Source organism: Heterodontus francisci, chromosome 10 (assembly GCF_036365525.1).
Source record: "Heterodontus francisci isolate sHetFra1 chromosome 10, sHetFra1.hap1, whole genome shotgun sequence".
Classification (NCBI taxonomy): domain Eukaryota; kingdom Metazoa; phylum Chordata; class Chondrichthyes; order Heterodontiformes; family Heterodontidae; genus Heterodontus; species Heterodontus francisci.
This window is the reverse complement of record NC_090380.1, coordinates 28659236-28672861: the sequence shown is the minus strand read 5'-3', so window position 1 is coordinate 28672861 and position 13626 is coordinate 28659236. Positions and strand designations below refer to the sequence as shown.

The window sequence follows — 13626 nt, the reverse complement described above, 5'->3', positions numbered from 1 at the left end:
CGGGCTGTTCCCAGGGACGCACACCGAGACAAACATCAACTGCTGCTGGAGGACCATCAATTCGGTGAAAGACGCCCTTTGGTCTGCCTGAAACTTGCTGGTCTTCCAGCGCAAAGAGTTGTCCACGACCAAATGTTGCAGACTGGCATATTCCAAGGTCCAGGACTACGTGCTGAGGGACGCACTAAAGCTTGGGGCAGCCGCAGCAAAGGCTCAATGGAGAATGATCACTGTGTAAGGTCCCCCCACCAAGCTGAACTGAGGGGCTGGGTCCATGGAAAACCCTTCGAACTGTATCCAGAAAATGTTTGTTTGCTGTAAAATGTACATGGCATGTAAAATGGAATAGAAGGGTTGTGAGGCAACTCACTCCTGTATTGAAGGAAACTGATCTCCTTTGCACTCTTTGTATTGTTTGACTTGGTGCTGTTTGGAACTGTTTTGTAATGTATTTTTTTTTTTACAGATTTTTATGAATAAGTATATTTTGGAAATAAAAAAGCCTGCTGCCACTCACCATCATAAGAATGAGAGTATGGCCACATCCCCTTAAGTCTGTCCTTTCATTCAATTAGCTCATAACTGCTCTGTGTTTCAACCCCATTTACCTACCTTTAGAAGAACAGGAAGAGTAGGAAATGTTGTTCGCAAACGTGGCATTTTGTACACAGCAAAATCCCACAAACAAATGAAATGAGTCGATGAGTCAGTCAGTTTTGGCAGCATTCCACATCCTCAGCTGGGTCTCCCAGACACCCAATCTCAGCAAACCCAAAAAGGCACAATAGGTATCAGCCGTGACTCACTGAGTAGCTCACTTGCCTCTGAGTCAGAAGGTTCCACTCCAGACACTTTTCAATGAGACTCCACCATTCAGTAAGATCATGGCTGATCTTCAATCCCAACTCCACCTTCCCGCCTGATCCCCATATCCCTGGATACACTTCATGCCCAAAAATCTATTAATCCCAGCCTTGAACATACTCATCGAATGAGTATCCACAGCCCTCAAGGGTAAGAATTCCAAAGATGCACACACCCCTAAATGAAGAAATTTCTCCTCACCTCAGTCCTAAATGGCTGACCGCTTATCCTGAGACTATGCCCTCTAGGTCTAGCCAGGGGAACATAACACAGTGCCTTCCTTGTATAAAACTTTTACTGAAATGCCAGCTTTGACTTAGTGGGTAGCACTCTCGCCTTGGCGTCAGAAGGTTGAAGTCCTACTCCAGAAATTTGAACACTTCATCCATGCAGACATTCCACTGCAGTACTTAGGGAGTGCTGCCTTTCACATGTGACGTTAAACCACTGTCTGTCAAGGACACATAAAAGATCCCATGGCACTATTTGAAGAAGAGCAGGAGAGTTATCCCCAGTGTGATGGCCAGTACTTATCCCTCAACCCTCTTGGCGGATGAAGATGTGGGAAGGTTGCAGTCATCGGTTGCACCACTGGTGGCTAGTCAGGTCTATCCGTGACTGGCAGGTTCTCCCATTGCAGGTGCAAGTGAAGGTGTAGTTGCTACTGGAGGTAAATGGATCTAACCTTCTCCTCCTTTTCTCTTTCATGCTGGTTCTTCACTCAGTCTCAAAGGTGTCTGTAGCCCTCCTGATGTAGCATGTCCAGGCATCACGATCAATGGCCTGTGCTTCCCACTGGCGATGGTCGATGTGGCACACAGAGAGGGACTTCTTCAGGGAGTCCTTGAAACGTTTGCATGGGGCCGTCTGTTCCTTTTACCCGTGGTCAGCTCTCCATACAAAACGATCTTGGGCAGGCGACTGTCGTCCATCCAGGCAACATGACCTGCCCAACGCAGTTGGCTTTGCAGGAGGATGGTCTCGATGATGGTGATGTTGGCTGTTTCCAGGACTTCAATGTTTGTAGTGCGGTCCTGCCAGCAGATCTTGAGGATGCTACAGAGGCAGTCCCTCAACCAACATTAGTAAAAAATTATGATCTGGTCATTTATTTCACTGTTGTTTCTGGGAGCTTGCTGTGTTGAAACTGGCTGCCACATCTTCTGCATTACAACAATGACTATACTTCAAACTGTAAAACACTGTGGGACATGCGAAGGTCATTCTATAAATGCAAGTTCTTTCTTTCAAGTTTACATTGTCAAGGACAGCAGGGACACAGTGTTAAATAGTACTTCACACCTTACTACGGCCAAGTTAGTAACCCAAGTGTGAACTACATTATGACAGTATTTCACAAGTACTTAACTACAAGCACTTTGAGACAGCCTGAAGTTGTGAAAGGTGCTGTATAAATGCAAGTCTCTTTTGTTCCACAACTGTAGAAGATTTTCTTGTTTACTTATCTATAAATCAGAAGAAATTAGAAGGGAAAAAAACTTCTGAGTTGTTTACCGTTTCACAGAAAGTGCTTTGCACAGACTCTCACTTAGGGGACTGGTGACCTTGACTGCGACAGGAGTGGGCGCATTATATGTAAAACCTATAAGTATGAGCAACATCTTAGTTTTCTCGTATAGAAATCTCATTTACCACAGCAAACAATGTGGATAAAAAAGCACTGCAAGTCTAGTCAGCTGGGGAGAGGGCTACAAGAATCCATACTAAAGCTTGCTGTCACTCCCTGGCCCGAGAAGACAAGCCAGCCAGATTCCAGCTTGCCAATAACTCGAATCCTCTCCAACCATGACTGATTGCCTTGCTCCTCATCACAGCAAGAGATTAAAAAAACTCCACCAGGTCACAAGTCATTTGTGAAAAGCCCACCTGCTCTCCTGATGGCTGAGTGAGGAAAAGCACTACCAAGCACAGTGTGGTAAAAGAACTTGCATTTATATAGCATCTTTCATGACTTCAGACCCATTACAGCCAATTCATTACTTTTGAAGTGTCGTCACTGTAGTGATGTAGGAAATGCGATGGCCATCTTGCGCACAGCAAGCTCCCGCAATGTAATAATGAACACGATACTGTGAGAACTCTTCTGCACTCTTCAAATAGTACCATGGGATCTTTTAGATCCGTCTGAGAGCCAGGAAGGGTTTAGTTTAATGCCTCATCTGAAAAACGGTATCTCGAACAGTGTAACTCTCCCTCAGTACTGCACTGAAGTATCTGCCTAGATTATGTGCTCAAGTCTCTGGAGAGGGGCTTGAACCCAAGACCTACTGATTCTGAGGCGAGACTGTCAACTCCCCAAACCACAGCTAACAGCCAACTGTGGAATACGGACCCACAACACCTGAAGGGTTTGATCTTCAGCCTTGTGCCAAGTTCAATGGTTTCAGTCAGGGCAGAAGCAAATGTTCCCCAATTTGATTTAATGTCACTGGATCAGAGCAGTGGCAGAGAATATCAGCCAAGGTTACACCTTGGATCACTGAGCCTTATTGGAAACTGTGTGTGTGGAGGGGAGGGGAGGGGAGGGTAGAGGGCCACTGACACACATCACCGAGGATTACCCATGATGAATGGTGACTCGGGCAAAGAAACTGAAGGCGGACAGCAACCAAACGAACTAACCATGAACAGTCAGCAACTTCAGGAGAGATAAATGGAGCCAGAGATAAACTTTTATGAAGGGGCTGGTGGGAAAGACTTTATTAATGTTCCAGTTGAACAGGTGAACCCATTTTTTATTCAGGTAAACCCTGTCAATCATTTCCATTGCTCTTATAAACTAGATTCAGAGATTTGTGAACTTGAATTTACCTGACAGTGGTACATTATAGGAGCAGGATTTAGCCACTTAACTCCTGCAGCCTGTGCCACCATTCAATTAGAGTTATAATGTGGAACTTGGTGCCACATGGAACAGATGAGGTGAATAGCATAGATGCCTTGCAGGGGTAGTTGGATGAACACATGAGGGAGAAAGCAATAGAAGTATATGCTCATAAGGTAAGATGAAGTTAGAGTGGGAGGAGGTTTGTGTAGAGCATAAACACCAGCACAGTCCAAATGGGCCGAATGGCCTGTTTCTGCACTGTAACTCCTTTGTAATTAAATCTCAACCGATGCATACTTCAACTCCATTTATCCAGCAGATCCCTTGAAAGCATTTCCGTAACAAAAATCTATTGATCAGTCTGGTAAGCGCCAGTTGCCCCAGCATCCACAGCCTTTTGAAGAGAGTTTTCCAGATTTGTATTACCCTCTGCGTTAAAGATCACGGGTGCATCTGCCTCCAGCTGAAAGCACCAGTATCTCTCCACCCAGTTACACAAACATAAATTCGCTGTACCAATTCACGTACAGACATGTGGTCACATCCCCACCTTTGTTCCCACACACACACACTGCAAACACTTCAATTAGTTCGTCTTCAACATGAAACAACCCCTCCATAAAATGCACAATCCAAATGTATAAACAGCCTTTATTAACCAGAATGCAATACGCTCTCCCCAAAATGATTTCTTGAATTCTCCTTCGTAAAATTATGGATGCAATATTTTGTTTCATGCACCATTTACTGCACATTTCCCCACTGGAAAACTAAATTTCAAGGCAGAAGATTGTACTATATGCAAATAAAGTTGCATTTATATAGCACCTTTCATGACCTCGAAACGTACTATATGGCCAATCAAGTACCTTAAGTTGTAATATAGGAAATGAAGCAGCCAATTTCCACGCAGCAAGTTCCCTCAAACAGCACTGTGCTGAAGACCAAACTTGGTTGAGGGATAAATATAGGCCAGGACACTGGGGAGAATTCCTCTGTTTTAGTTCAAAATAGGATCTTCTACATCCACCTGGGAGGACAGTAGTGGTATTGGTTTAACGTCTCACCTGAGCAACAGCACCTCTGACTGTGCAGCACTTCCTAAGTACTGCAGTGAACTATTAACCTAGATTAGGTGCTCCACTTTCTGGAGTGGAACTTGAACCTACAACATTCTGACCCCAAGGTCAGAGTGCTACCAACTAAGCTAAGGTCAACACGTCATTAAAACATGTCGCACAAGACACGAAGTTAAATTCCCAATGCAGTTCAAGTTTCCCTGGCTTGAGCTGGAACTTGGGTCATAGTCTCAGGATAAGGGGTAGGCCATTTCGGACTGAGATGAGGGGAAATTTACTCACTCAGAGGGCTGTGAATCTTTGGAATTCTCTACCCCAGAGGGACTGTGCATGCTCAGTCATTCAAGGTTGAGATTGATAGAGTTTTGGATTCTAACAGAATAAAACGTTATGGGCATTGGGCGGGAACGTGGAGTTGAGGTCGAAGATCAGCAATGGTCTTCTTGAATGGATGGGCTATGTACAATGTTACAGCTAATTTTTTTGTGTATGGCCTTTTTAATGCACTGCACAGTCCCTTTAAGATTGCTGTGCAGCTGTGCATGTGCGCATTTTAAAGGGAACGTTGATTGTGTCCAGCCTGTTCGTTGCAGTGGGCATGTTCTGGATTGCTGTGCAGCTTACAGGGAGCATTGGCCGTGTGGTCTGACCCTTTTTTTTAAGTTGGGATGTGGACATCGCTGGCAAGGCCAGCATTTGTTGCCCATCCCTAATCACCACCTTCTCAAGGGCAGTGAGCGATTCAGCCCCTTGAATCTGTTCTGTAATTCTATTTATCTGTTCCTCAAATTCATTTACCCGTCTTGATAGTCGTACCTAGTAAAAATCTATCCATCTCAGTCACGTCATCTGAATCTCAACTGACCCCGCATCATGCACAGCCTTTAAGGGCAAGAGGGTTCCACATTTCTACTCCCTTGGGTGTGAAAAAGCGCTTCCTGATTTTACTCCTGAACAGCTTAGTTCTAGTTTCAAGATTATACCCTCTTGTTCTGGATATCTCCACCAGATGAAATAGTTTCTCCATTTCTATCCTGTCAGTTCCTTAGAACATTTTAAATACCTCTATCAGATCACCTCTCAATCTTCTACACTCAACATGGAGCTGGGGTTAACATAACCCAATGTTTGGATCTATACGATGTTAAGGGAGACCTTTTCTTTAAAGCATTTACTTAAAGGTATACAAATAAGGGCGGCACAGCGGCGCAGTGGTTAGCACTGCAGCCTCACAGCTCCAGGGACCCGGGTTCGATTCCGGGTACTGCCTGTGTGGAGTTTGCAAGTTCTCCCTGTGTCTGCGTGGGTTTTCTCCGGGTGCTCCGGTTTCCTCCCACAAGCCAAAAAGACTTGCAGGTTGATAGGTAAATTGGCCATTATAAATCGTCACTAGTATAGGTAGGTGGTAGGGAAATATAGGGACAGGTGGGGATGTTTGGTAGGAATATGGGATTAGTGGAGGATTAGTATAAATGGGTGGTTGTTGGTCGGCACAGACTCGGTGGGCCGAAGGGCCTGTTTCAGTGCTGTATCTCTAATCTAATCTAATCATGTCTGGCAATGGGCCAATGCTTCAGAATCTATTCCACGTTATTATTCAGATATACAGCTCCCCACCCACTGGACCTGGCCTAATGTCAGCAATCCTGAACATAACTGTCAGTACAATTCATCAACGTCTAACTCTTCTCCACCAAGGCAACCTTGATATGTGCCCTTCCTTTTGTAATAGTGTGCTTGCAGCTGGGGGAGGGGTGATGTTGGTGGGGGGTTAGAAAACCACACAGGTAGCCACTGGCAGAATAAATGAATGTTTAGGGGGAGGGGAAGGAAAATGGAACATTCCAGTAACATTTAACCCACTTTGTGCTCGCTCCTCAGGAGACTTTAGTGTTGCTGGCTAACAGTTAGTTCAAAATTCCACATTCCTAAAACAGTGGGGCAACTCCTCAAACCCCCCCCCCCCCCTCGAAAAGAATCAAACATTCCAGCACTCCGTGTACTACAGCAACTTCCATAAATAAACAAGAGAAAGAACGCAGTGTAAAAAGCTCCTGAATTGTTGCTGTTAACAGAGTTTGATGTCACAGGTCAGAATTTATTTTTATTTCTCTATTAAAAATTCTTTTTCTTCCTTTCCAATTCTTCACCTCTGAAGGCTCCTGCTGAGATTATTGACACCAGCAAACCTCTATTGTTCACCTGAGTTGAGACAGGAAGTGTCAGCAGGCTATTCAGCCATAGGAAGCATCACAGCAACCTGGAGATAACCAGGAGAGTAAACACTTCCAATTGATCATTTTAAACCTTTTTTTTTTAAATGGTGCATGGGTAACCGTGTCCCTGGAGAAATGGAGGGATATGATGTAAAGATGGGTGAAGTGGATTGACTTCTCAACAAAAGGTCAGATTTTTCCTATTCCTAAAATTTCCGATGTCCTCATCAGAAAGCTCTCCATGAGGTTTAACACATGTCTGTCACAACAGACAGGCTGGGCTACAGGCACACCCAACGCAGAATACACATCAAAATGACAGCATGACTATCTGCACAGGAGCGTCACAGTGATAAGTGGGTTTGTGGGTTAAAGTGGTATCTTGGAGTTTTTGGTTAATTGTCCGACAAGAAATTTCACAGAATTAAGTTTTATTTGTGGTTAGTCAGTTCCCTTGAGAGCGCAAATAAATCAGAGAGGGTATATGACAGGAGACAAAATAAACTGGGGAGAGTTCAAGGCAGGAGATGACTGGTTTAGCCATCCATCACCTGACTTGACTGGATGACATCAAGCATAAATAGGGCCTTGCTCTCCTCTGCCAATACTGTTCACTACTCCAGGATCATCCTGTAACCCATGGCTTCTTGTCTTCGCTCCCCACCATCTCCTTAACCTCTCTCCCAAATTCCCTCCATCCTAACCGCAATTGAGAAGTTCGTGGCCTTCTTTCTCACCAAGATTGAGACCATTTGTTCAGCTGCCTCTGCCACATTCCCTCCTTTCCCCTTGGTCTAGTTAACCAAACGTCTCCCTCATGCGATATCCCTGAATCCGCATCATTCTCTAGTTTCTCTCTTATCTCTGTTTGTGCCTCGTCTGAGCTCATTTTGTTCTGTAGGTCAACCTGGGGCTCACTTGACCCCTATCCAGTAAACTGACCATTCAACTTCCTCCTTGGCACCCTTGTTAGCCGTTATTGTAAATGCTTCCCCTCTCCTTTCAAAACCATGACTACTATCTCCTTCCTGAGCAAACCGACCCAATCCCCTCTGTCCTTGCAAACTAACGTCCTATGTCCAATATCCCCATCCTCTTCATACACCTTGAAGATGCTGTCATCTCATTAATGTGTCCACCTTTCCGGCACTCCATGTTTCAATCTCTTCCATCAGTTTTGTGCCCTACCACGCATTGAAACGCCCCAGATCAAAGGCACAAATGGCATCTCACATTGAAAAACGACCATAAAATGTGTTATACACCAATTTGTTTTAGGAGATTGGGCCTTGACTGGTTCGGTGTTATTGATCCCTTGGTGGTGGGAAAGCATATTAGTCATTAGCAGGTCATAGAGTCAGAGTCGTACAGTATAGAAACAGGCCCTTCGGCCCACTGCGTCCATGCCGACCATATACTCAGAGAAATTTCATTTTGAACATACACTCTTCACTTTGCAAACAAAAAAGTCCAAAACCTAAATAGTTATTTACAGGTGAATAGAGGCCAGCACACACGATTTGCAAAGAATCATGGTGTACAATCTTTTGTTTCTGTGTTTATCCAGTCTCTCTAGCAACCGCAAAGACTAAACCATTCAAATGGTCATTCAAACTTGGAAACTGCAATTTGCAGACTCATCATCAGGACCGTTTAACGAAATCTGATGTCTGATGTTACTGTCCTTAGAAGACTAGCATGCAGAAACAAAGTAATGTCATTATCTTCAGTGTTGTCCCATAAAAGGATAGAACACTGCTCCAATGAGTGAGCCTGTCCTGGCCAATATTTATCCCTCAGCTACTTAGCAGATTATCTGGTCATTATCGCTGCAGTTCATGCAGTGTAGGTACACCAACAGTGCTGTTAGGAAGGGAATTCCAGGATTTTGACCCAGCAACAGTGAAGGAACATCGATATAGTTCCAAGTCAGGATGGTGTGTGACTTGGAGGGGAACTTACAGGTGGTGGTGTTCCCATGCATCTGCTGCCCTTATCCTTCTAGGTGGTACAGGTCGTGGGTTTGGAAGGTGCTGTCGAAAGAGCCTTGGTGTGTTGCTGCAGTGCATCTTGTAGATGGTACACACTGCTGCCATTGTGCATCGGCAGTGGAGAGGTACCGAATGTTTGTGGATGGGGTGCCAATCATGAGGGCTGCTTTGTCCCAGATGGTGTCAAGCTTCTTGAGTGTTGTTGGGGCTGCACCCATCCAGGCAAATGGAAAGTATTCCATCACACTCCTGACTTGTGCCTTGTAGATGGTGGACAGGCCTTGGGAAGTCAGGAGGGGCAGGATTCCTAGCCTCTGACCTGCTCTCGTATTTGTATGGCTAATCCAGTTCAGTTTCTGGTCAACGGTAGCCCCCAGGATATTGATGGATTCAGCGATGGTAATGCCATTGAATGTCAAGGGGAGATGGTTAGATTCTCTCTTATTGGAGGTAGTCATTGCCTGGCACTTGTTACTTGCGAATGTTACTTGCCACTTAATCAGCTCAAGCCTGGATATTGTCCAGGTTTTGCTACATTTCTACACGGACTGCTTCAGTATCTGAGGAGCTGCGAATGGTGCAATCGTCTGCGACCATCCTCACTTCTGACCTTATGATTGAAGGAAGGTCATTGATGAAGCAGCTGAAGACAGTTGGGCCTAGGACAGTGTATGGAAATCAAATTTAACAGCATGATCGAGATCTACTTGTAGAATGGCAAAAATGACTTCCATTTATATGGTGCCTTTCACAACCTCAGGACATCCTAAAGTGCTTTACATTTAAACAAGTACTTTGAAGTGCAGTCAGCATTGTAATGTTGGACACACAGCAGCCAATTTGGACACAGCAAGCTCCCACAAACAGAAATGCAATAATGACCAGATAATCTGCTAAGTAGCTGAGGGATAAATATTGCCCAGGACAATGGGACAAACTCCCTGCTTCTCTTCGAAATAGTGCCATGCAATCTTTTACATCCACCCAAGAAGGCAGATCGTACCTCAACAAAACATCTCATTCAAACAGACAGCACCAACAACAGTGCACCAGTCATAGAGTCATAGTCATAGAGAGATACAGCACAAACAGGCCCTTCGGCCCACCGAGTCTGTGCCGACCATCAACCACCCGTCCCACAGTACTGCACCGATGCATCAGCTGGATTTCATGCTAAAGTCTTTGCAATGAGACTTGAATCCACATCCTGAATCAGAGGCGAGCACGCTACCCACTGAGCTACGTGACAACAGATCTCCTGATGATTAGGACTGGTCGTACATGTCTTCCACAGGTGCATCTCTGCAACATCTCCAAAGGTGGACTGAGACAACACTGGAGGAGGCAGAGCTTGGTTGGAAGTGAAAGCTGCTTTATTCTACAGTAAGGCGAGACAGACATGAGAGCAACTGGTACGATCAAAGTCGCTCAGTCCAATCCACACAACTTGGCTTCACGTATGGATAGATAAAAAACATGAATGCGTGACCACATTCTACTTTATTGGAGTCATCTTACTTAGCTTAAACAATTCCTCTGCATCCTGTCGCACAGTCCTGGGGCACAATGTCATGCCTTAGCATCCTGTCCCCAAAAAGCCAGATGGTCTTTGAGTCTTGTCTTTCTTCTTTAGAAAGAGGCCTTTTAATCAAACTGACTAATCCCTACTAAGAGCAGAGTCCAACAACTTAACCTGGCAACGACGCAGAGTTTGATTCTTGTTAGAACAACATAGATTAGGGAGTGATATGATAGAATTGTTTCAAATCATCAAAGGATGGGACACAGTGGATAGAAGCAGACTGTTTTCAGGAGTTGTGGAGTCTAGAACAATAGACTGGCATGAGATTAAACTCAAGAGATTTAAAACAGAGAACACAAGAAACTTTTTCACACAACGAGCTGGGAGGCTGTGGAATGCATTTGCAGGCTTAGTGGTTGAGGTAGAAACTATGTCAATATTGAAAATTAGATCGGATAAATGATTGAAAGAAAAAGGGATTACAGAGATGTGGGAACTGGGTGGGTAACTGATGGCATGAATTGATTGGGCCAAATGGCCAGTTTCCATGCTTGAATTTTGATGACTAAGATTGTTGGAGCAGCAATGAGCTTGAACAGTTGCTGGAATACCAAATTGTCCTTCAGTGTTTGCAGCATGATGGTTCAGATGCCCCACCTGTAAAGTAATTTACACTGGCCAACCTGCTGTCCTATGAATTTAATGCCTCGAGAGCTCAGCTTAACTCAATGGGAGCATTTTTCACACACATTATGCCCCCACCCCCACAACCCCCATATTTGTTTTAAATCAGATGATGAGTATCTATTCACTTCCTCAGAAACACCCTACCCAACAGATGAATTTACAAGTCAGGTACATGACTTGAGCGCTGGATCCAAGCCAGACAAGTCTTGGGTTTAAATTGACTCTGGTTTCAAAATTGTATGAAGTGAACACCTTGCCTTAGGTTACAAGTAGAAAATAAAGAACTGCAGAGACTTTGCAGTATCTCTTCTTGTGATTGCCTTTAAGAGTGATGCCCGTTATAAGATTTTAGTATGCTAATGAGCTAGATACCAGGACATGGTCATGTGACTGCATGCCAGGCTCTCACTAACTGTAACACCAAGAGGCAAGTCCTGTAAATAGATAGCTCTGCACTATATATACTTGTTGGCTGTTAATAAACCTGTGCGAGATCTTCAATCAACTGAACTTCACACATCTCATTTATGTTGCATCAGACAACATAAAAAGCTTCTCATTACATCTCTTGGCTGTTCATAAACTCTGTACTTCATGGACACTGACTGTTGTGAGTAATCATGTTCTCTCTCCTCTTCAAATTCCTCTGTAGCCTCACCTCTCCCTAACATCCTCCAGTCCCAAAATCCTCCAAGAACTTAAGTGTTCCTCTAATTTAGTCTCTTGTGCAATCCCCGTTTCCTTTGTCTCTCCATTGCCAGCTCTGCCTTGAGCTGTCACAACCCTAAATCTGGAATTCCCTCTCTAAACCTTCCCACCTTTCTCTCCTCCTTTAAGATGTTCCTTAAAACATACCATTTTGACCAAACTTTTGGTTACCTGTCCTAATGTTTCCTTACGTGGCTCAGTATCAAATTTTTGTCTGATTACACTCACACAAAGTGCCTTGGGATGTTTTACTACGTTACAGATGCTATATCAGTGCAAGCTGTTGTATGGGACTGACATACAGTTGCTATGACACGCAGCTGATAGTTGAAGTGGCCCCATGGTAGTCATCGGCACACAGCTCACGTATTCACTGTAGCAGAAGAACTGCAGCCTTTTCCAGTATAGATATTGCCTGTCAGCTGCACAGTCAGATAAAATGACAAGATGGAATTACACAGCAAGTACTGCCAAAACTCAATACGAGATGCTAGCCATCCCAGTTGAATGCCAGTGCCTTTTACATTAACTTGCTCAGGGACTGAGAGTCAAAACAACATATAAAGGAAATACCAGACATTTGATGAAAACATTTTCAGGTGACTCACTCATTAACCAACATATCATCCAATACAATTGGTCCAAAGCAAATGGTGAAAGATGTAAAAAAAAAAGTCAACTTTGTACGCTCGTCCACATTCTTAGCGGGTAACTGAGATGAATGAACTAAGCTGTGATTTATAGTGTGTAAGGAGAAATTAGTGGGAGGAGGGGAAAAAGTGCAAGAGGGAGAGGAGAGTGAGGGTGAAAAGAACGAACAAACCTCCATTGATTTAGCATTTTACATGACCTCAGGACGTCCCAAAGTACTTTACAGCCAATGAAGTACTTTTGAAATGTCGTCACTGTTGTAATGCATGAAATACAGCAGCCATTCTGCGCACAGCAAGGTCCCACAAACAGCAATGCAATACCTTCCAGTTAATCTGTTATAGTGATGTTGGTTGAGGGATAAGTATTGACCAGGACACTGGGGATAAACTCCCCTGCTCTTATTTGAAATAGTGTTATAGGATCTTGTACATCTGAGAGAGCAAATGGAATATCCATTTAACATCTTATCCAAAAGCAACCCCTCAGTACTGCACTGAAGTCGGATATGACATGGGATTGGAAGCTCAGTGCAGGGTCAAATAGGACACTAAGGCTGCAAACAGACTGTTTGAGATATTGAGCAGGTAGAGGGAGGGAATTGTTTGCAAGGAAATGGGGTTTGCCATCATATCGGGGGCTGAAGATCTGGCCTTCGGTCTTCTCTATGTTTTGGTGGAAGAAATTCTCATCTGAGTGCAAATGTCAGACAAGCAGTGTTAAAGTATACAGGCCATGGAGCGAGCAAGCCTTCAGCGTAAAGGTGCAAGTGGATCCAATAGTTGCAAATATTGTTGTCAAGGGCCAGCAGGAGGGAAACGCAACATGCACATGTTTGTGCCCATCATAGGCAGTAAAGTGCACAACAACTTGCATTTCTATTGTACTAACATAGTAAAATATCCCAAGCAATTTACGAGTGCAATCAGGCAAAAAACTGACACTTGGCCAAAGATGATAAGATTAGGACAGGTAGGTTTTAAGTAGTCGTAAAGGAGGGGCAGTTTGAGGTTGGAATTCTCAAAGGAAGTGGGGGGGGGGGGGGGGGCGGTGCACAAGG

At 44.3% G+C, this 13626-nt stretch overlaps 1 protein-coding gene across 4 annotated transcripts in view; it reads right to left on the bottom strand.

Annotated features, from left to right (window-relative positions):
• shroom2a (shroom family member 2a) overlaps positions 1–13626 on the bottom strand; it is a 257740-nt gene that overhangs the window by 220526 nt on the left and 23588 nt on the right. The window contains exon 1 of one of the 4 annotated variants that reach the window (XM_068040346.1): positions 10517–10569. The exons of the other annotated variants lie outside the window; for them this stretch is intronic. The gene's annotated coding sequence lies outside the window, so the exon portion shown is untranslated. Of the gene's footprint in view, positions 1–10516; positions 10570–13626 lie in introns of those variants that run through there. 4 annotated transcript variants of the gene reach the window in all.